Below are 22,324 nucleotides of genomic sequence, written 5' to 3'. Positions count from 1 at the left end.
TTCGAGAAACTATGGAATTTTCTCCCAATAAAAAGTTATTAGCTCCAGAAACATGGGAATTATGTATAAAAAGATGAGAATCGGGAGCTATAGAAACTGCCGAATTGGGCACTGCAGAACCTGAGGAATTGGGAACTCCAGAAACACGGAAATGTATTCAGTACAGCAGAAGTAGCTCCAGAAACAAAGGAATTACATTTAGAAGGAGAGGAATTGTCTCAAGAAACAGGTAAACTAGCTATTCCTGCAGCAGGGGATTTAGGAGAGCGCACTATAAAAAAGAGATTTCGGAGATATATATATATAACTAGTAGACACTTCAATAGGACAATTAGGCGTTTTGTAAACTGCGCAATTTGAAGTTCTGGAAAAAGGAGAATTAGGATCACCACAAACAACTGAAATAACTCCAGAAACAGAGGAATTATGAGCTCCACAGACTGGGAAATTAGCAACTCCACGATCGGTGGAATTAGCTTCAGAAACAGGGGAGTTGCTTTTAGAACAAGTAGAGTTAGCTCTAGAAAGGTGTGACTTAGCTGTCCCTGCAGTAAGGGCTTTAGCAAGGCGCACCTTAAACAAGACATTTCGGATATAGATATATAATTATATGTATATGTTTGGTCAATTAGGTGCTTTATCAATAGCGCAATTTGGAGCTCCAAAAGAGGGGCAATTGGAAGCTCCACAAACAACTCTGAATCTCCAGAAAGAGAGGAACTAATATTTCCAGAAATTATGGATCGTTCTCCAGAAACAAATGTGGTAGGTTCAGAAACAGCTGAATTAGCTACAGAAAGAGGGGAATTTCTTCCGGGAACAGGGAAAATAAGATTCGCAGAAAGAGGGAAAGTAGCTGCTCCAGGAACAATGTAATTAGCGCAGAAACAAGGGATTCAGCGCAAGAAACACGTGACTTAGCGCTAGAAGCAGTGACATTAGGTCTAGAAACTGTGGAATTAGGTTTTGAAAGATGAAAATAGGAGTTACAGAAAATGATAAATTGGAGAAAGAGGATTTATCTCCAGAAACAAAGGAAGCGGACTCCAGGAACGCAGAAATAATGATATTACAGCGCAATTATCTCCAGAAACAGAGGAATTATCTTTACAAAGAGGAGAGTTACCTCCTGAAAAGGTGCATTTTCTGTTCATGTTGCAGAGTAATTAGGAGAGCGCAACTTAAAAAGGACAATTAGGAGCAATATATAATCGGCAAACTAGTAGACACGTAAAAAGGACAATTATGTGCTTCATAAACCGCACAATTTGGAGCTCCAGATAAAGGGAAATTTGGAGCACCACACGAATTTTCGCCACAAAAAAAGTTAGTAGCACCAGAAACAGAGCAATTACCTCCAGGCACCTAGAACCATAGATATCATAGAAAATAGGTACAGGAAGGAGTAGGTCATTCGGCCCTTCGAGCCTGCACCGCCATTCAATGAGTTCATGGCTGAATATGCAACCTCAATACTCCATTCCTGCTTTCTCGCCATACCCCTTGATGCCCCTAGCAGTAAGGACTACATCTAACTCATTTTTGAATAAAGTTAATGAATTGGCCTCAACAACTTTCTGTGGTAGAAAATTCCACAGGTTCGCCACTCCCTGGGTGAAGAAGTTTCTCCTCATCTCGGTCCTAAATGGCTTACCTCTTATCCTTAGACTGTGACACCTGGTTCTGGACTTCCCCAATATTGGGAACGTTCTTCCTGCATCTAACCTGTCTAAACCCGTCAGAATTTTAAAGGTTTCTATGAGATCCCCTCTCATTCTTCTGAACTTCAGTGAATACAAGCCCTGTTGATCCAATCTTTCGTGATATGTCAGTCCCTCGATCCCGGGAATCAGTCTGGTGAAACTTCGCTGCACACCCTCAATAGCAAGAATGTCCTTCCTCAAGGTAGGTGACCAAAACTGCACACAACACTCCAGGCTTGGCCTCACCAAGGCCCTGTATAACTATAGTAACATCTCCCTGCCCCTGTACTCAAATTTCCTCGCTATGAAGGCCAACATGTCATTTGCTTACTTAACCGCCTGCTGTACCTGCATGCTAACCTTCAATGACTGATGTACCACGACACCCAGGTCTCGTTGCACCTCCCTTTTCCTAATCTGTCACCATTCAGATAATAGTCTGTCTCACTGTATTACCACCAAAGTGGATAACCTCAGATTTATCCACATTAAACTTCATCTGCCATCCATTTGCCCACTCACCTAACCTATACTCCTCGCACTGCCACCCAACTTAGTGTCATCCGCAAATTTGGAGATATTATATTTAATACCCTCGGCTAAATCATCAATGTACAATGTAATCAGCTGGGGCCCCAGCACAGAACCTTGCAGTACCCCTCTAGTCACTGCCTGCCATTCGTAAAATTCCCATTTACTCCTATTCTTTGTTTCCTGTCTGCAAACCAGTTCTCAATCCACGTTAGCACACTACCCCCAATCCCATGTGCTTAACTTTGCACATTAATCTCTTGTGTGGGACCTTGTCGAAAGCCTTCTGAAAGTCCAAATACACCACATCAACTGGTTCTCCCTTGTCCACTCGACTGGAAACATCCTCAAAAAGTTGCAGAAGATTTGTCAAGCATGATTTCCCTTTCACAAATCCATGCTGACTTGGACATATCATGTCACCTCTTGCCAAATTCGCTGCAATGACATCCTTAATAATTGATTCCATCATTTTACCAACTACCGATGTCAGGCTGACCGATCTATAATTCGCTGATTTCTCTGTCCCACATTTTTTTAAAAGTTGGGTTACATTGGCTGCCCTCCACTCCATAGGAACTGATCCAGAGTCAATGGAATTTTGGAAAATGACTGTCAATGCATCCGTTATTTCCAAGGCCACCTCCTTAAGTACTCTGGGATGCAGTCCATCAGGCCCATGGGTATTTATCGGCCTTCAATCCCATCAATTTCCCCAAACACAATTTCCCGATTAATTCGGATTTCCCTCAGTTCCTCCTTCTTACTAGATCCTCTCACCCCTTTTATATCCGGAAGGTTGTTTGTGTCCTCCTTAGTGAATACCGAACCAAAGTACTTGTTCAATTGGTCAGCCATTTCTTTATTCCCAGTTATGACTTCCACTGATTCTGACTGCAGGGGACCTAGGTTTGTCTTTACGATCCTTTTTCTCTTTATATATCTATAGAAGCTTTTGCAGTCCGTCTTAATGTTCCCTGCAAGCTTCCTCTCGTACTCTATTTTCCCTGCCCTACAAAACCTTTGTCCTCCTCTGCTGAGTTATAAATTTCTCCCAGTCCCCGGGTTCGTTGCTGTTTCTGGCCAATGTGTATGCCACTTCCTTGGCTTTAATACGTTCACTGATTTCCCTCGATAGCCATGGTTGAGCCATCTGCATTAGCGCACAATTCATTCTTGTAACCTTTTCTCATTTAGTTTCTATTTCTCTTGCTGTTGCAGACTACGGACTGGGAAATTACCACCAGCCCAAGGGATATAGGCTATCTTTACATTCATATGGGAGACTGAGAGTCCAAGCTCTAACTTGTGATTGGAAATTAATTTTAACTGTTTACTGAGGGGCCCAATATCCACCTGGGAATGGTTTATATAATGCGTGTCCATATTCTGATATAGAAGCACGCAATGTCCCCACACATGTCTCATGAATCATTTGCTCCACACATTGCTCATACTCACTGGGCAATGACCGCACTGTCCCAAAACATTGTTCACACTCACTGGGCAATGACTGCACTGTCCCAAAACATTGTTCACACTCACTGGGCAATGGGAGCCCGCACTGTCCCAAAACATTGTTCACACTCACTGGGCAATGGGAGCCCGCACTGTCCCAAAACATTGTTCACACTCACTGGGCAATGGGAGCTCGAAATGTCCCCAGACATTGTTCACACTCACTGAGCAATGGGAGCTCGCACTGTCCCCACACATTGTTCACACTCACCGTGCAATGACCGCACTGTCCCCACACATTGTTCACACTCACTGGGCAATGGGAGCCCGCTCTGGCCCCACACATTGTTCACACTCACTGGGCAATGGGAGCCCGCTCTGGCCCCACACATTGTTCACACTCACTGGGCAATGACCGCACTTTCCCCATAAGTTGTTCACACTCACTGGGCAATGGGAGCCCGCACTCGCCCCACACATTGTTCACACTCACAGGGCAATGGGAGGCTGCACTGCTCCCGCACATTGTCCAAAATCATAGGGCAATGGACGCACTGTCGCCACACATTGTTCACACTCACTGGGCAATGACCGCACTGTCCCCACAAATTGTTCACACTCACTGGGCAATGACCACACTGTCCTCACGCATTGTTCACAATCACTGGGCAATGACGGCACTGTCCCCACACATTGTTCACTCTCACTGGGCAATGACGGCACTGTCCCCACACATTGTTCACTCTCACTGGGCAATGACGGCACTGTCCCCACACATTGTTCACTCTCACTGGGCAATGACGGCACTGTCCCCACACATTGTTCACTCTCACTGGGCTGTGGGAGCCCGCACTGTCCCCACACATTGTTCACTCTCACTGGGCAATGACGGCACTGTCCCCACACATTGTTCACACTCACTGGGCAATGGGATCCCGCACTGTCCCCACACATTGTTCACACTCACTGGGCAATGGGATCCCGCACTGTCCCCACACATTGTTCACACTCACTGGGCAATGGGATCCCGCACTGTCCCCACACATTGTTCACACTCACTGGGCAATGGGAGCCCGCACTGTCCCCACACATTGTTCACACTCACTGAGCAATGGGAGCCCGCACTGTCCCCACACATTGTTCACACTCACTGGGCAATGACGGCACTGTACCCACACATTGTTCACAATCACTGGGCAATGACGGCACTGTCCCCACACATTTTTCCCACTCACTGGGCTGTGGGTGCCGGCACTATTCCCAAATATAGTTCCGCACTCACTGGTCAATGGGAGTCCGCACTGTCCACACACATTGTTCACACTCACTGGGCAATGACAACACTGTCCCCACACATTGTTCCCACTCACTGGGCGATGAACGCACTGTCGCTGCCATGTATATAATCTCCATGTAATAGCACTGCATTACTGTGTGTACTCAAATAATCCAGAGCTTGACCACAGCGGTGAACATTTAGGAGACACTCCCTACCTGGTCATTCAGGTATATAAAGAATGGTCCCACGCAGGGTCATCACTTCTTGGTCCAGTGAATAACGGTTCAGGTCATAGAATGATCTTGTCCATAGAACGTGCCTCCTGTGGGTTTTGTGCCATTGAGTAAGGACATTACATTGGCGACGAGAAACTGGAATCAACGCCCCAGGAGAATGGCCAGCCAGCGGTAGCACAGAGGAACGGTACTTTGTTGGTGAGGACTGGGACGATTGCACTGAGATGCTCCAGCAAAGCTTTGTCATGAAAGAGTTGCTGGGAGATGCAGCGGCTGGTAAGCGAAGTGCTCATCTGCTGCCCAGCTGTGGACCTAAGACTTACACGCTCATGAAAGACCTAGTAGCACCCGAAAAGCAGGTGGGCAAAACCTTTGAATAGCTCAACAAACGAATCGGTGACCACCTCAAACCGGCAAGCAGAATACACATGGCCCGACACAGATTCTATACCCACCGATGTCACGAAGGACAGAGAATACCGGACTTCGTTGCGTACCTCCGTCGTTTGGCCAGCCTCTGTAAGTTCACAGATGCCTGCAGTGGGGAGATGTAAAGAGTTGTTTTTATTGATGGACTCGGTCATGCAGGGATTTTGTGAAAGCTAATTGAGACCAAGGACTTGAAGTTAGAAGCAACGGCGTTGATGGCTCAGACTTTCATGGCAGAGGGGGAGGAAAGCAAAATACTATAGGGGTGCAATTCTGCCTCCAACGCGGCGGGGGATCAGGCAGTGAATATCATAAACGTGACTCAGAGCCCCGCAGGCAGTCAGGGGCAGTTCGACACGCCCTTGGCAGCAATCGACCCCAGAGAAGATTTTCAACAGAGACAATGGCAGGCTGATCGGATATTTACGTCATCACAGTGGACAATGCAGTCCGGGATGGACCATTGACACCCACCAACAGGGTACTCAAGAGCAGTCAAAGGGACAATCAGCGAGGAATGCCGTATCATAGCTCCTTTGTTCACAACAATGGGAATCTCGGCTCATGCTGGAGGTATGGAGGCAAACATACTGCTAGGATTTTCAGGTTTCAACAAAGTCGTCTCCAGAATTTGCACCCTCATTGCCCATTTAGCTCGAATGTGCAGGAAGCCTGCAGCCAGGCTAATTTACGAGGCGGATGGCCCAGAAGAGGGGTCTGTGAAGCAGGATGACCCTTGGTGCAAATCAATGGACGCTGAAGTTCAGCGCGTTCATGTGACAAACATTCACAGCTCATATACTAAAACACCACCAATGATGATAAGGGTTTTATTAAACGGCATCCTTGTACGCATGGAGCTGGACACGGGGGCGAGCCAGTCACTCATGAGCATTCAACAATTCGGAATGCTATGGACACTCAAATCCAAGAGACCCAAACTAGAACGCATTGAGACACAACTATGGACGTATACTAAAGAAATAATTCCGGTGCTAGGCAGTGCAATGTTGGAGGTCACACACAATGGATCAGTGAGCCGCTGCTGCTCTGGATTGTCCAGGGCAATTGTCCCGCACTGTTGAGGAAGAGCTGTTTAACTGAAATGAACTGAAAATGAGGGAATGTGCACACAATGTCCTCTGTGGAGCGAAGTTCGTGATCACAAGTCCTACAACAATTTGAGTCACTATTCAACCTGGCGTCTCGACGTTGAAATCTATCAAAGTAGTGAGACGGATCACCCCGGATGCCAGACCAGTGCACCACAAAGCAGAATGGTGCCATATGTGATGCGGGAGAAAATTGAGAGCGAATTGGACTGGTTGTTGAGAGAGGGCATCATCTCACCCATTGAATTCAGTGATTAGGCGTGCCCCATCGTTCCCGTCCATAAGGCATATGGCTCTGTCAGGATCTGTAGCAACTACAAGGCCACTATCAATCGGGTGTCCCTACAAGACCAATACCGTCTCTAGAGAGCGGAGGATCTTTTCGCCACGCTGGCAAACGGCAAGCTGTTTGCCAAGTTGGACCTCACTTCAGTCCACATGACCCAAGGACTGGCCGTCGAATCTAAGCTACAGACCACCATCACCACGCACAAAGCATTGTTCGTTTATAACAGGTGCCCGTTTGGCATTCGATCATCGGCTGCGATTTTTCAAAGATACATGGAAAGCCTGCTCAAATCCATTCCTGGAACAATCATATTTCAGGACAACATCCTCATCACAGGTCGTGACACCGAGGAACATCTCCACAACCTGGAGGATGTGTTCCACCGACTGGACCGGATGGCCTGCGACTCAAGAAGTCTAAATGCGTGTTTTTGGCTCCTGAGGTTGAGTTTCCTGGCAGGAGGGTTGCTGCAGATGGGATTCGCCCCACCGAATCCAAAACAGAACCGGAATTGCGTTTTTTTCTGGGATTCTTGAACTATTTTGGGAAATTTCTGCTGCACTTAAGCACGATTTTGGAACCGCTATACGTGCTCCTGTGTAAGGATTGCGATTGGTTTTGGGGAGATTGTCAGGAACGGGCTTTCAATCGGGCGGGGAACGTACTTCAAATAAGTTGTTGACCCTGCACGATCGCTGTAAGAAATTTGTTCTGACATGCGCTGCAGCGTCCTACGTGGTTGGGTGCTTATTGCAGCAGTTTAATGCTGAGGGCCAACGACAACCTGTGGCTAATGCCTCCAGCTCGCTCTCTCAAACAGAACGGGGATATGGAATTGTTGAGAATGAGGCACTCGCTTGTGTCTATGGTGTAAAAGAATGCATCAGTACATTTTTGGCAGGAGGTCGAATTAGAAACGGACCACAAGCCAATAACATCCGTGTTGTCAGGTAGCAAGGCTGTCAATGCCAATGCGTCAGCCCGCATACAGCGATGGGCTTTCATGCTGGCTGCTTGTCACTACTCCATTCGGCACCGGCCCAGCACTGAAAATTACGCTGATGAGCTCAGAAGGGTTCCAATGGCCACCACCGAGGGGGCAGCAGAGCAAAGCGCTGAGATGGTCATGGCCGTTGAGGCCTTTGAGCGCAGGTTCCCCTATCACAGCCCGCCAGATCAAAATCTGGACAAACAGAGATCCCCTCCGATCGCTGATTAAGAAATGTGTCCTGACTGGGGATTGGGCGCCCGCACACGGAGCATGCCCTGAGGAGGTCAGATCGTTTCAGAGACGGATCGATGAGCTCTCCATCCAAGCCAACTGACTACTATGGAGCAGCCGGGTAGTAATGCCCCAGAGGGGCAGGGAGCTATTCATCAGGGAATTCCACAGTGAACACCCAGTCATCGTGCTGATTAAGGCCATTGCCCGGTCACATGTTTGGTGGCCGGGAATTGATTCAGACCTGGAACAGTGAGTTCGCAATTGCACGACGTATGCTCAGCTGGGCAATGCCATCAGGGAGGCCCCACTGAGCCCGTGACCCTGGACCACCAGGCCTTGGTCACGTATTCATGTAGACTACGTGGGCCAGTTCATAGGAAAAATGTTTCTCATTGTGGTAGATGCCTACTCAAAAGGGATCAATTACATCATTTTGAATTCGTGCACGACATCCATCACTGTGGAGAGTCTACGTGCAGTCTTTGCAAACCACGGCTTGCCGGACATCCTTGTTAGCGATAAAGGCCCATGTTTCACAAGCTACGGATTCCGGGAGTTTATGCCGGGCAATGGCATCAACCATATCAGGACAGCACCATTCAAGCCAGCTTCCAATGGCCAGGCGGAACGTGCGGTCCAAATCAGTAAACAATGAATGCTCAGGATTCAATGACCCTCCCTTCAATGCCGCCTATCGCGCCTCCTGCTGGCCTATAGGTCCCGCCCACACTCACTGACGGGGGTCCCGCCCGCGGAGCTACTTATGTAACGAACACTCAAAACTCGGTTGTCCCTCATTCATCAAGACCTGACCAACATAGTTGAGTGCAAGCGCTAGTCCCAAAACGAGTACCAAGACCGAATTCAAGGGGGAGATGTATAGAAATAAATTACCCCGTATTTGTCGTCAATTACGCTTTGGGGCCCGAATGGCTTGAGAGTACGGTGATGGATAAAGCGGGGAATAGTATCATCGTGGTTAAACATAACAATGGGTAAATATGCCCTTAGCATCTGGAGCAAGTAAAAAAAAGTTCAGCATGGACATTGAGTAACCTGAGGAAGATCATGAGATGGTGATCACAACACCACCAGCAGTAAACGAGCAACAAGATCATTCAGCAGTTCCTGCGGTCAGCCCGGACAGGCTGGAATCACCACAGGTGACAGACACTCACGCCAAGGTTCAACAACCAGAGCCCCAACTGCAGCGCTCCACGGGGGAGCATAGAACACCTGAAAGACTTAACCTATGATCCCAATAAGACTTTGGGGGTGAGGCTATGACATGTATATAACCTCAATGTAACACCACTGCAATACTGTATGTACTTAAGAAGTGCACACTTGACCACAGGTTGTGAACTTGTGGGAGACACTCCTTACCTCGTCATCCAGGTATATAAAGGGAGGTCACACGCAGGGTCATCACTACTTGGTCCTGTGAATAAAGGTTCAGTTCATAGAGTGACCTTTTCCGTAGAATGTGCCTCGTGTGGGTTTTGTGTTGTTGATTAAGGACTTTACATAGGATGTCTTGCTTCATTGGCAGCAGCTTATTACACTGTACAACAGGCTCAGACAATAACTCTAATTCATCAAATCGTTTTATATATCCAAAACTCTGTCGAGATTGTACTTAGTAAATGTGCCACCCAACACCGAACTTCTGCAAGAGCCACTAAATATGAAGTTGAACTGTTCTCAAATCGAATTAATTAAAAGATGTACAACCTTAAATCCAGCCACTCTACTCCCCACGGAAGAAGACGGCGAACCCCATTCATGTGAAATGGTAATCGAATTAGTGACTAAATTAAGTATTAATTAAACGGATGTACCAATGTGTAACCCTGATCTAGTATATTATTGTTAGCGTTAGTGTTTTCTGAGAAGAATCACTCAACACTCAGAGTCGGTTCCAATGCTGATGCAGCTTTTATTACGCTCAGCGGGGAGGAAAAACTCAGGACCGTATCCAGGTTTCTCTCCACAGAACAAAGGGTTACATGCACCTTTATATGTTTCACAACAGTTATAAAACAGTTTACTACAGCTACACAGCCCATCACGGCTGGACACAAGCCAATCACAACGATTATAGATGACATATAGGTTATTTTAACCCAATAGAATTCCCCTATTATCCCGGGAAGCATATGTTCGGTTATTGTCAGCTTGGGCTGATCGATGACTTTATAGGTTCTCTCCCGAGTTCTTTCATCTGGGAGAAATAATTGGTTTATAACCTTGTTTACAGGAGATGGTTTCCCTCTTATCTTTCTTCCTGGGGAATTAATTGGTTTATGACCTTGTTCACAGGAGATGGTTTCCTTCTTATCTGTCTTCCCGCATCCCAGGCATTCCTACAGTGGGCCTCACAGCATTATTGCTTGGTTATTGAACGTTCAACAGTTCACAGCTTGACTACCTGATTTCCCATCATGCCTGGGCAGCCATTTTATGTGTGTGTCCACTTTAAACTTATATGCGTTTAGATATATCTAGCAGGTGCCTAATGCCTAGTATTCTGGTATGTTCTCAAGGTGCCTCCCTCCTACAACAATTATGTTGATGGATTAGCCTTACGAAATGATAGGGGCCAACCTGAAGCGGCTTATGCAATTGTAACCCACTTTAATGTTGTCGAAACAGCTTCTCTTCCAGACTCCTTTTCAGCCCAACAAACTGAATTGTTTGCGTTAACTCGAGCCTGTATTCTGGCTAAAGTATAAACAGTTAATATCTTCACCGACTACAGGTATGCTTTTGGAGTAACACATGACTATGGACAAATTTGGAAAATTCGCAGGTACCTGACTTCTTCAGCAACCACTATCAAGATTGCAGAACAAGTAGAAAATCTTCTGCGAGCCATTCAATATCCCTTAAAACTTGCCATCAACAAATGCCAAGCACATACAGACCAGTTGAATGAGGCAGCACGTGGAAACGCTTGAGCTGATAATGCAGTAAGTCAGCAGCTCTGTCAAAAGGGGCGATGCAGGTGTCATTCTTTATACTGATGACAAATAATTGCTCAGATCCAGCACCCACTATTAATGATGTGCTGGCCTTTCCAGATACAAGCCAGTACGGAGGAGGTGTTGACCTGGATGAAGGATCAATGTTACAAAAATCCAGAAGGAATACCTGTTCACCATGACGGCCGCGTGGTGGCGCCAAAATCCTTACATCCATGGATTGCCCGAAGTGTTCATACATTGACACATGCTGGTAAAGGGGGGATGGCAGATTACATTTTGGCAACATGGTATGCACCAGGTATTTCGGCAGTTGCAAAAGAAATCTGTGAAAATTGTTTTACCTGTCAGACAATGAATCCAGGTAAGATGGAAAAGTAGAATCTGCCTCCCACCCAAATCCAATAGGGCCTTTTGTAAATTTACAAATACATTTTATTGAATTACCTATGTGTATGGGATTCAAGTATGTATTAGTTATTGTAGATGTGTTCTCTAGATGGATTGAAGCCTTTCCATGTAAAAAGGCCGATGCTACAACAGTTGCTAAATTTTTGTGAAAGAAATCGTACCGCGCTTTGGAATCCCTGCTAAGCTTTCTAGTGATAATGGGTAACATTTCACGGGAACTGTTATAAAAGAAATGTATAAAGTTTTACAGATTAACCGATGTTTTTATTGCAGTTATCATCCACAATCAGCGGGACTCATTGAAAGGCATAATGGAATACTTAAAAATAAGCTGGCAAAATTATGCAATGACACTGGACTAAAATGGACAGAACTGCTGCCCTTAACCTTGATGGTAATGCGATCTGCAACCAACAGAACAACAGGCCTGTCACCGCATGAGATAGTTATGGGACGTCCCCAACGACTACCTTTTACAGCACCATTTACTGCAAAACAGATGGAGATAGACAAAATGGAAGAAAAAATGTTGAATTATTGTATTGTACTAACCAAATGTATTTCCAGCTTTCATTGGCAGGTAAAAGATGCTCAAGTCAAGCCAGCGGAAGGGAAGTGTCATAATCTGGAGCCCGGGGAATTCGTTTACATCAAAATCTTTGAAAGAAAAAGCAGTCTACAACCAAGATTTGAAGAACCATACCAGGTCCTGCTGGCGACTAATACTGCAATCAAGGGAAAGGAAAGACCAACCTGGATCCATGCGTCCCATTGCAAAAGGGCACCCGACCAGAAGGGAGGGAAGAAGGAACCAGGTTGACAGGAAAAGGAAGACTGGATAAGGAACTCTACGGGCTATGGGGACTGATGGTGCTTTGCTTGACAGGGTTTTGCTTTGCATTAATGATAGTACCCGGGGTACAGACACGCAAACAAATGGAACTGCAAGTAAACGTATTTATGACTCTGAGTCATAAGTATGCTCAAGAAAGAAACTTGCCCAGTTGTTGGATATGTTCCCATGTACCTGTTCACTCCGAAGGGGGTATTCCCCTGAGAACCGTCCTCTTTAACGATTCAGAAATGGTAGAATGGTTGATAGTGCAAAATAGGACAAACCTAATCCAGGTGTCAGAAACAAAGGATCTAACAGAATGGATGTCAGCAGGGTATAAACTTACAGCGTTCCACGATTGATACCCACCAAATTATAATAATAACCATCAGCCACCCTTCCTAAGTATTACTCCAGGAATAGGAAATCCTGGAGGGATAATATGCCTCGTGAGTAATGAGAATAAGGAACCAGAAATGGGACACAGCAAGTGTTCCAAAATGACAAAGTGGCCAGCCATAACAAATCTCCCTGACGGGAGAAAGATAGCAACCGGTAACTGGACAATGGTCCATTATAAGGCCTCAAGTGAAGGGTGAGATGGGGAGAACACTCGAGTATGGATGGCATGAAGGGACCAAAAGCTGAGTCTTATAGTTCCACGCACTTTATTTGTGGCCAGCCAACAGGAAGGGTCCTGTTCCTTAGGATCTGTTGTACCCTTTATTCGGTCAACAAAGATTTTAAAGGATGCCTATTGAAGCCATAGACTTAAAAGGAATTTGATATGGATACATGGAATATTCAAGGTAATGATACCACGCTATGCGATAGCTTCAAATGAATGGCAGTTACGGGCACTGGCTAAATTAGTCGAATCAGTAGCCAACGCAACTTCCCAAGACTTCGAAGGGGTGAATGATGAAATGATGGCCATTCGAACAGTGGCTCTCCAAAATTGTCTGGCTTTAGATTATCTCCTAACCAAAGAAGGAGGGACCTGCGCGTTAATAGGTGGAGAATACTGTAAGTATATCCCGGATAAGTCAGAAAAAATCGGCAATCTAGCTGAATACATTAGGAAAAATGTAATAGAGTACAAACAGACTATTGGCCAGGACGGTACCATCTTTTGGGATTGGGCATCGGGATGGTTGTGATCCCTCGGGAGATCTCTGGTACAGGGTTTGATCATATTCTTGCTGATAGACTTTGCCCTATATCTTTTGTTTGTCTTGGTTAAGTGTTGCTGTGCCAGGTTGGGGAAAAACAGTGTTTTATAACTGAGACCACTGCTAGGGTTATGGTAGCAACAACTACTGAGGGCCCTTGTGTGGAAATGGAAATAGTGAGACTGTGCAAGGTCACAATGGATTAAGTTGTCCTTGTGAAGGACAAAAGGGGGGAATATGGAAATGTATTTTTATCAGCTGAATTACACTGTTTTTGTACCTTTTTCTGTCATAAAACAAAATGGAGTCCTGGTCCTTCCAGAAATGTCTGCAACAGAAGTATGCATAAGAAATGCTAACCCGGACTTGAACTGCTGAGGGCTGATTAATAGCTACCAGAAAACATTAAGCTGTCTTGCCGAGATAAGTACCACCCATGGTGCTCCCCTTTATTACCAATACACCCCCAAAAAGATACTAAAACTACCAGCCATTATCTCTTGTACAAAACTCATCCATGTTATCCAAAAAGTTAATCACCCAATCAAGCACTGTGGAAATCATGGGCCCAAAATAACTGACCAGGAAACTGGACAATCCAAACACAATGCAACGTCGGTAAATAGCACATTCTCACACACTGATCGATTAATGGCTGACTGGCCCACAAATAACCCTGACAAAGGAGACATTTGGAAATGATGTCAAGACAAGGATGTGGTAATTAACTCATTAACTTTATTCACTGACTGCAAAGGCAGACCCAATACACAGGATGAGACCATAACTTGTTTTTTTACTGTATAAATACTTTGTGAAGCTGTATCATTTTGGGAGTCAACATTTAGCCGTTGACGGAGTGAGACACTTTCCTGGCTGCAAGGTAACAATTAAAGAACATCTGCCGGAGCTGAAGGTGTCAAAGTCGTATATTGTGAGTCGACATTTCGACAGCAGTGAGAATCTGAGTGAGGTCAGTGATGTATCTGGATGTGTAATGACAGTATGTGAGGTCAGTGATGTATCTGGATGCGTAGTGACAGTATGAGTGAGGACAGTGAAGTATCTGCATGGATAGTGTCAGTATGAATGAGGACAGTGATGTATCTGGATGGGTAGTGACAGTATGAATGAGGACAGTGATGTATCTGGATGGGTAATGATAGTATGAGTGAAGTCAGTGATGTACCTGGATGGGTAGTGACAGTATGAGTGAGGTCAGTGATGTATCTGGATCGGTAGTGACAGTATGAGTGAGGTTAGTAATGTAACTGACTTGGTAGTGACAGTAAGAGTGATGTCAGTGATGTATTTGGATGGTTAGTGAGCTACAAAAGGCAACGTCGGAGGAGGAGCAGCAGTTCGAGCAGCGCGATTCCGGGGTGCATGGAGCAGCCTACTTACCCTCCACTCCCCATAACCCTTAATTCCCTGATTGGTTAAAAATCTATCTACCTGTGATTTTAATACATTCAATGAGCTTGCCTCAACTGTTTCCCTGGGCAGAGAATTCCACAGATTCACAACGCTCTGGGAGAAGAAATTACTTCTCAACTCGGTTTAAATTGGCTCCCCTGTATTTAGAGGCTGTGCCCCCTAGTTCTAGTCTCCCCGACCAGTGGAAGCAACCTCTCTGCCTCTATCTTGTCTATCTATCCCTTTCATTATTTGAAATGTTTTTATAAGATCCCCCGTTATCCTTCTGAACTCCAACGAGTAAAGACCCAGTCTACACAATCTATCATCATAAGTTAACCCCCTCGTCTCCGGAATCAGCCTCGTGAATCGTCTCTCTAACCCCTCCAAAGCCAGTATATCCTTCCTTAAGTAAGTTGACCAAAACTGCATGCAGTACTCCAAGTGCGGCCTCACCAATATCCTGTCCAGTTGGAACAGGACCTCCCTGCTTTTGCATTCCACCCCTCTCGCAATGAAGGCCAACATTCCATTCGCCTTCCTGATTACCTGCTGCACCTGCAAACTAACTTTTTGGGATTCATGCACAAGGACTCAAAAGAGTTTCACTCAAAAGAGTTTCATGCACAAGGACCCCCATGTCCCTCTGCACCGCAGCATGTTGTAATTTCTCCCCATTCAAATAATATGCCCTTTTCCTGTTTTTTTGTCCTCGGTGGATGACCTCACATTTTCCGACATTGTATTCCATCTGCCAAACCTTTGCCCATTCGCTTAACCTATCTAAATCTCTTTGCAGCCTCGCTGTGTCCTCTACACAACCCGCTTTCCTACTAATTCTTGTATCATCTGCAAATTTTGTTACACTACACGCTGTCCCCTCTTCCAGGTCATCTATGTATATTGTAAACAGTTGTCGTCCCAGCACTGATCCCTGTGGCACACCACTAACCAGCGATTTCCAACCCTAAAAGGACCCATTTATCCCGACTCTCTGCTTTCTGTTAACTTGGCAATTATCTATCCATGCTCATACATTTCCTCTGACTCCGCGTACCTCTATCTTCTGCAGTAACCTTTTGTGTGGCACCTTAACAAATATATTTTGGAAATCTAAATACACCACATCCATCGGTACACGTCAATCCACCATGCTCGTTATATTCTCAAAGAACTCCAGTAAATTATTTAAACATGATTTCCCCTTGATGAATCCATGTTGTGTCTGCTTGATTGCACTGTTCCTATCTAGATGTCCCGCCTTTTCTTCCTTAATGAGGGCCATATCTAACTCGCTCTTGAACATATCCAATGAACTGGCATCAACAACTCTTTGCGGCACGGAATTCCACAGGTTAACAGCTCTCTGAGTGAAGAAGTTTCTCCTCATCTCTGTCCTAAATGGCCGACACCTTATTCTAAGACTATGTCCCCTGGTTCTGGACTTCCCCAAAATTGGAACATTCATCCCGCATCTAACCTTTCCACTCGTGTCAGAATCTTATACGCCTCTATGAGATCCCATCTCATTCTTCTATACTCCAGTGAATAAAGCCCTATTTGATCCAGTCTCTCCTCATATGATAGTCCAGCCATCCCTAGAATCAGTCTGGTGAAGATTCGCTGCACTCCGTCAATAGCAAGGATGTCCTTCCTCAGATTAGGAGACCAAAACTGAACACATTATTCCAGGTGAGGCCTTACTAAGGCCCTGTACAACTGCAGTAAGATCTCCCTGCTCCCATACGGAAATCTCCTAGCTATGAAGGCCAACATACCATTTGCCTTCTTCACCGCCTGCTGTACCTGCATGCCAAATTTCAATGACTGATGAACCATGAAAAAGCGGTCTCGTTGCACCTCCCCTTTTCTTAATCTGCCGCCATTCTGATAATATTCTGCCTTTGTGTTTTTGCCCCCAAAATGGATAACCTCACATTTATCCACATTATACTGTATCTGCCATGCATTTGCCCATTCATCTAATCTGAACAAGTCACAATGCAGCCTCTTAACGTCCTCCTCACAGCTCACAGCGCCACCCAGTTTAGTGTCATCTGCAATCTTGGAGATATTACACTCAATTTCTTCATCTAAATCCTTAACGCATGTTGTAAAGAGCTGGGATCCCAGCACTGAGCCGTGTGGCACTCCACTTGTAACTGTCTGCCATTCTCAAATGGACCCGTTTATCCCGACTCTCTGCATCCTGTCTGCCAACCAGTTCTCTGTCCACGTCAGTACATTACCCTCAATACCATGCGCTTTGATTTTGCACACCAATCTCTAGTGCGGGACCTTGTCAAAAGCCTTTTGAAAGTACAAAAACACCACACCCATTCTTTCTCCCTTATCCACTCTGCTGGTTACATCCTCAAAAAAGTCCAGTTGATTCGTCACGCATCATTTCCCTTTCATAAATCCATGCTGAATTGGAACGATCCTGTCACTGCTTTCCAAATGCGCTGCTTTTTCATTCTTAATGATTGATTCCAACATTTTCCCCACTACTGATGTGAGGCTAACCAGCGTAAAATTACCCATTTTCTCTCTCCCTCCATTTTTTAAAAGTGGTGTTACATTAGCTACTCTCTAGTCCATAGAAACTGATTCAGAATCGATAGACTGTTGGAAAATGATCACCAATGCATCCACTATTTCCAGGGCCATTTCCTTAAGAATGCAGGGATGCAAACCTTCAGGTCCCAGGGATTTATCAGCCGTCAATCCCATCAATTTCCCTAACACAATTTCCCGCCTAATAAGGATATCCTTCAGTTCCTCCTTCTCACTGGACCCACTGTCCCCGAGTACATTCTGAAGGTTATTTGCGTCTTCCCTTGTGAAGACAGAACCGAAGTATTTGTTCAATTGTTCTGCCATTTCTTTGTTCCCCATTATAAATTCACCTGAATCCGACTGCAAAGGACCTACAGCAGGTGGTGAAGTAGGCACCTGGTATGTTGGCCTTCATAGCTTGGGGATTTGAGGATACGAGCAGAGAGTTCTTACTGCAGTTGTACAGGGACTTGGTGCGGCCTCGCTTGGAATATTGTGTTCAGTTTTGGTCTCCTAATCTGAGGAAGGTCGTTCTTGCTGCTGAGGAAGTGCAGCGAAGGTTCACCCGACCGATTCCCGGATTGGCAGGACTGAAAATGAGGAGATATTGGATCGACTGGGCCTGTATTCACTGGTGTTTAGAGGGATGAGAGGTGATCTCATCGAATCATATAAAATTATGACGGGACTGGGTAGGTTCGATGCAGGAAGAATGTTCCCGATGTTGGGGAAGTCCAGCACCAGGGGACATAGACTAAGGATGAGGTGTAATGCCTTTAGGACTTAGATGAGGAGAAACCTCTTCACTCAGAGAATTGTTAACCTGTGGAATTCCCTACCGCAGACAGTTGTTGATGCCAGTTCATTGGATATGTTCAAGAGGGAGTTAGATGTGGCCCTTACGGCTGAAGGGATCAAGGGGTATGGAGAGAAAGCAGGAAAGGGGTACTGAGGTGAATGGTCAGTCATAACGTTTTGAATGGTGGTGCAGGCTCCAAGATCCAAAGGGCCTAATCCTGAACCTGTTTTCTATGTTCTAATGTTTCTATGTTTGGAGCATCCACCTTGCGAAATTTCAAAACCTGTCTAATTATATGCATGTATATTATATACATTTTGTTTTATATGAAAAGTGACGGACCAGAACGGGTTAATATGCCCCTGTGCAATGACTGCAATTAATAGTACTTTCCATGGGAACTAATTATTGATCTTAATTCTATTCAGTTGAAAACAGCAGGTTCATAAAATGTACTAATTAATGTTTATTATTTTGGAATATATTTAGAACAAATTTCAGATCTGAATGTTTTTCACGGCTATAAATCAATTCCTATAATTTGATTATTAAAATCCTGATTGTAAAGCACTGAGCGATGTTCATCACATTCAGTGAGGTTGCATTGTGGGAATTGGGGCTACGGTGCAGGATTGAAAATGCACACTTTGTGTGGGACTGTTCTAAGTAATAGCAGGAATTCCAAAATTCTGTAACAGTGTCTACCATTGAAATCAAGAGCGTTCATAGTTTCACTGTTCATCTTTCTAATTTCAGCCTAAATTGCATCAATTTGGAAATCCAGATCGCTCCTCAATAGGCAGGAACTACAAAACACAGACAGTCCCTCATTGCGGGGAAGGAGATTGAACTGAAATTTTGCCGATAATGGTGTGAATCTGGTCATATATTTTATGCTGGTACTAAACGAAGACTGTGCAACACAAGATCACTTTGATTTTTCGAACACGAAGAGTGATGCTGAATTCCTGCAATAAACACGTCAGGCGACTTAAGCAAGTGTATATGGATGTGTAGTGACACTATGTGAGAAGTCAGTGATAAAGCTGGATGGATAGTGAAAGTATGAGTGAGGTCAGTGATGTGCCTGGATGGGTAGTGACAGTATGAGTGAGGTTAGTGATGTATCTGGATGGGTAGTGAGAGTATGAGTGAGGTCAGTGATGTATCTGGATGGGTAGTGACAGTATGAGTGAGGTCAGCGATGTAAATGGATGGGTAGTGACAGTATGAATGCGGTCAGTGATGTATCTGGATGGGTAGTGAAAGTATGAGTGAGTTCAGTGTTGTATCTGGATGGGTAATGAAAGTATGAGTGAGGTCAGTGATGTATCTGGATCGGTAGTGACAGTATGAGTGAGGTTAGTGAATTACCTGGATGGGCAGTGAAAATATGTGTGAGGTCAGTGATGTAACTGGCTGGGTCTTCAAAGTATGAGTGAGGTCAGTGATGTATCTGGATGGGTAGTGACAATATGAATGCGATCAGTGATGTATCTGGATCGGTAGTGACAGTATGAGTGTGGTCAGTGATGTGTCTGGATGGTAGTGACAATATGAGTGAGGTCAGTGATGTAACTGGATGGGTAGTGAAAGTATGAGTGAGGTCAGTGTTGTACCTGGTTGGGTAGTGACAATATGAGTGAGGTCAGTGATGTATCTGGATGGGTAGTGAAAGTATGAGTGAGGTCAGCGTTGTATCTAGATGGGTAATGAAAGTATGAGTGAGGTCAGTGATGTACCTGGATGGGTAGTGACAGTTTGAGAGAGGTCAGTGATGTATCTGTATTGGTAGTGACAGTGTGAGTGAGGTCAGTGATGTATCTGGATTGGTGATGACAATATGAGTGAGGACAGTCATGTATCTGAATGGGTAGTGCAGTATGAGTGAGCTCAGTGATGCACCTGGATGGGTAGTGACAGTATGATTGAGGTCAGTGATATACCTGGATGGGTAGCGGGAGTATTAGTGATGTCAGTGATGTACCGGGATGTGTAGTGACAGTATGAGTGAGGTCAGTGATGGATCTGGATCGGTAATGACAATATTGGTGAGGTCAGTGATGTTTCTGGATGGGTTATAACAGTATGAGTGAGGTCAGTGATGGATCTGGATCGGTAATGACAATATTGGTGAGGTCAGTGATGTTCCTGGATGGGTTATAACAGTATGAGTGAGGTCAGTGATGTACCTGGATGGGTAGTGAAAATATGAATGAGGTCAGTGATGTAACAGGATGTGTTGTGAAAGTACGCTTGAGATCAACGGTGAACATTGGATGGTCTCTAACTGTTGATAGTATGTCAGTGATATATTCAAATAACTAACAAATCTTCCTGCAGCTTTTGTGAGTCGCGATAATGTCTGTTGTTGCTGTTGCAAATTCAAGTGAGTCTTTCAGATTAGATCACCGTATTAGTGCCAGCCGGCTGCACACAGCACATAAGAAATTATTCCCGGTCATGTTGATTGAATAACTGAATTCTTTAAGTACAGATATCAAGCAGGGGCAATCGGGATATTCCAAATCACCCAAAGATCAGTTTGTTAACACAGCACATTTGTTAAAAATAATATGATCGTCAAATTGTACTGTATCAGATAATGTCATCATCATCACAGGCAGTCCATCGGAATCGAGGAAGAGTTGCTTCCACTCCTAAAGTGAGACCTCTGGTGGCTGAACATTCCAATGCGTGAGCCACATAGCCTGTCACAGGTGGAACAGACATCTGTCGGTTGAAGGGGCGGGGTCGTGGGACTGCTTTGCCGCACGATCATTCCGCTGCCTGCACCTGACCTCTTCATGCTACCGAAAGATGCACCTTCTCAACCTCGGGCGTTCTTCGACCAGGGAGTTCCAGGTGCCAGTGGTGATGTCGCACTTTACCAGGGTGATTTTAAGGTTGTCCTTGTAACGGTTCCGCTGCCCACCTTTGGCTCGTTTGCCGTGGAGGAGCTCCGCATAGAGCCTCTTAGGGATCCTCATGTCTGGCATGTGAACTGTGAGGCCTGCGCAGTGGAGCTGATCGAGTTTGGTCAGTGCTTCAATGCTGGGGATGTTAGCCTGGGCGAGGACACTGATGTTGGTGCACCTGTCCTCCCAGGGGTTTTGCAGGATCTTGCGAAGACATCGTTGGTCATATATCCCCAGCAACTTGAGGTGTCTTCTGTACATCGTCCATGCCTCTGAGCCATACAGGAGATGGGTATGACAACAGTCCTGTGGACCAGGAGCTTGGTGTTAGATTGAAGGGCCTCGTCTTCAAACACTCGTTTCCTCAGCCAACCGAATGCTGTTCTGGTGCAATGGAGGCGATGTTGAATCTCCGCGTCAATCTGACTGTTGATAAAAGGCTCCCGATGTACGGCCACGTTGTCGAGGGCCGCGCCATGAATCTTGATGAATGGAAGGCAGTGCTGTGCAGCGAAGACTGTTGGAGGACGTTTGTCTTACCGATGTTAAGCGTAAGGGCCATGCATTCATAGCCTCTGTGAATACATCGCCAATATCCTGTAGCTCAGCCTCAGAATGTGAGCAGACTCACCAGCGGGGAGCTTGTTGACTTTGAGGTGGAGCATGGCAGCGAGGACAATTAAGAAGAAGATTGGAGCGATGACTAAGCCATGTTTGTCCCCGGTCCTGACATGGATTGAGCTTGTAATGGGAATGCTGGTAAAGATCACAGCCTGCATGTCCTCGTGGAGCAGGCGAACGATGTTGACAAACTTTTGGGGGTACCCAAAACAGAGGAGGACGTTCCATATGCCCTCAGTGCCAAAGGCCTTTGTAAGATCAAACAAGGCCATGTATAAGGGCTGGCGCTGCTCGCTGCATTTTTCTTGCAGCTGTCGCACCGCAAAGTGCATTTCCATTGTGCTCCG

The 22,324-nt window shown here is 45.4% G+C and overlaps 1 pseudogene; it reads right to left on the bottom strand.

Moving 5' to 3' along the window:
• LOC139257405 (probable G-protein coupled receptor 139) overlaps window positions 1–21,617 on the bottom strand; it is a 55,917-nt pseudogene extending 34,300 nt beyond the window's left edge.
• Window positions 21,618–22,324: the final 707 nt, after the last annotated feature.

This window comes from Pristiophorus japonicus, unplaced genomic scaffold (genome assembly GCF_044704955.1).
Source record: "Pristiophorus japonicus isolate sPriJap1 unplaced genomic scaffold, sPriJap1.hap1 HAP1_SCAFFOLD_83, whole genome shotgun sequence".
Classification (NCBI taxonomy): Eukaryota; Metazoa; Chordata; class Chondrichthyes; family Pristiophoridae; genus Pristiophorus; species Pristiophorus japonicus.
The sequence above is the reverse complement of the archived record's forward strand: the minus strand, read 5'-3'. Positions and strand labels throughout refer to the sequence as shown.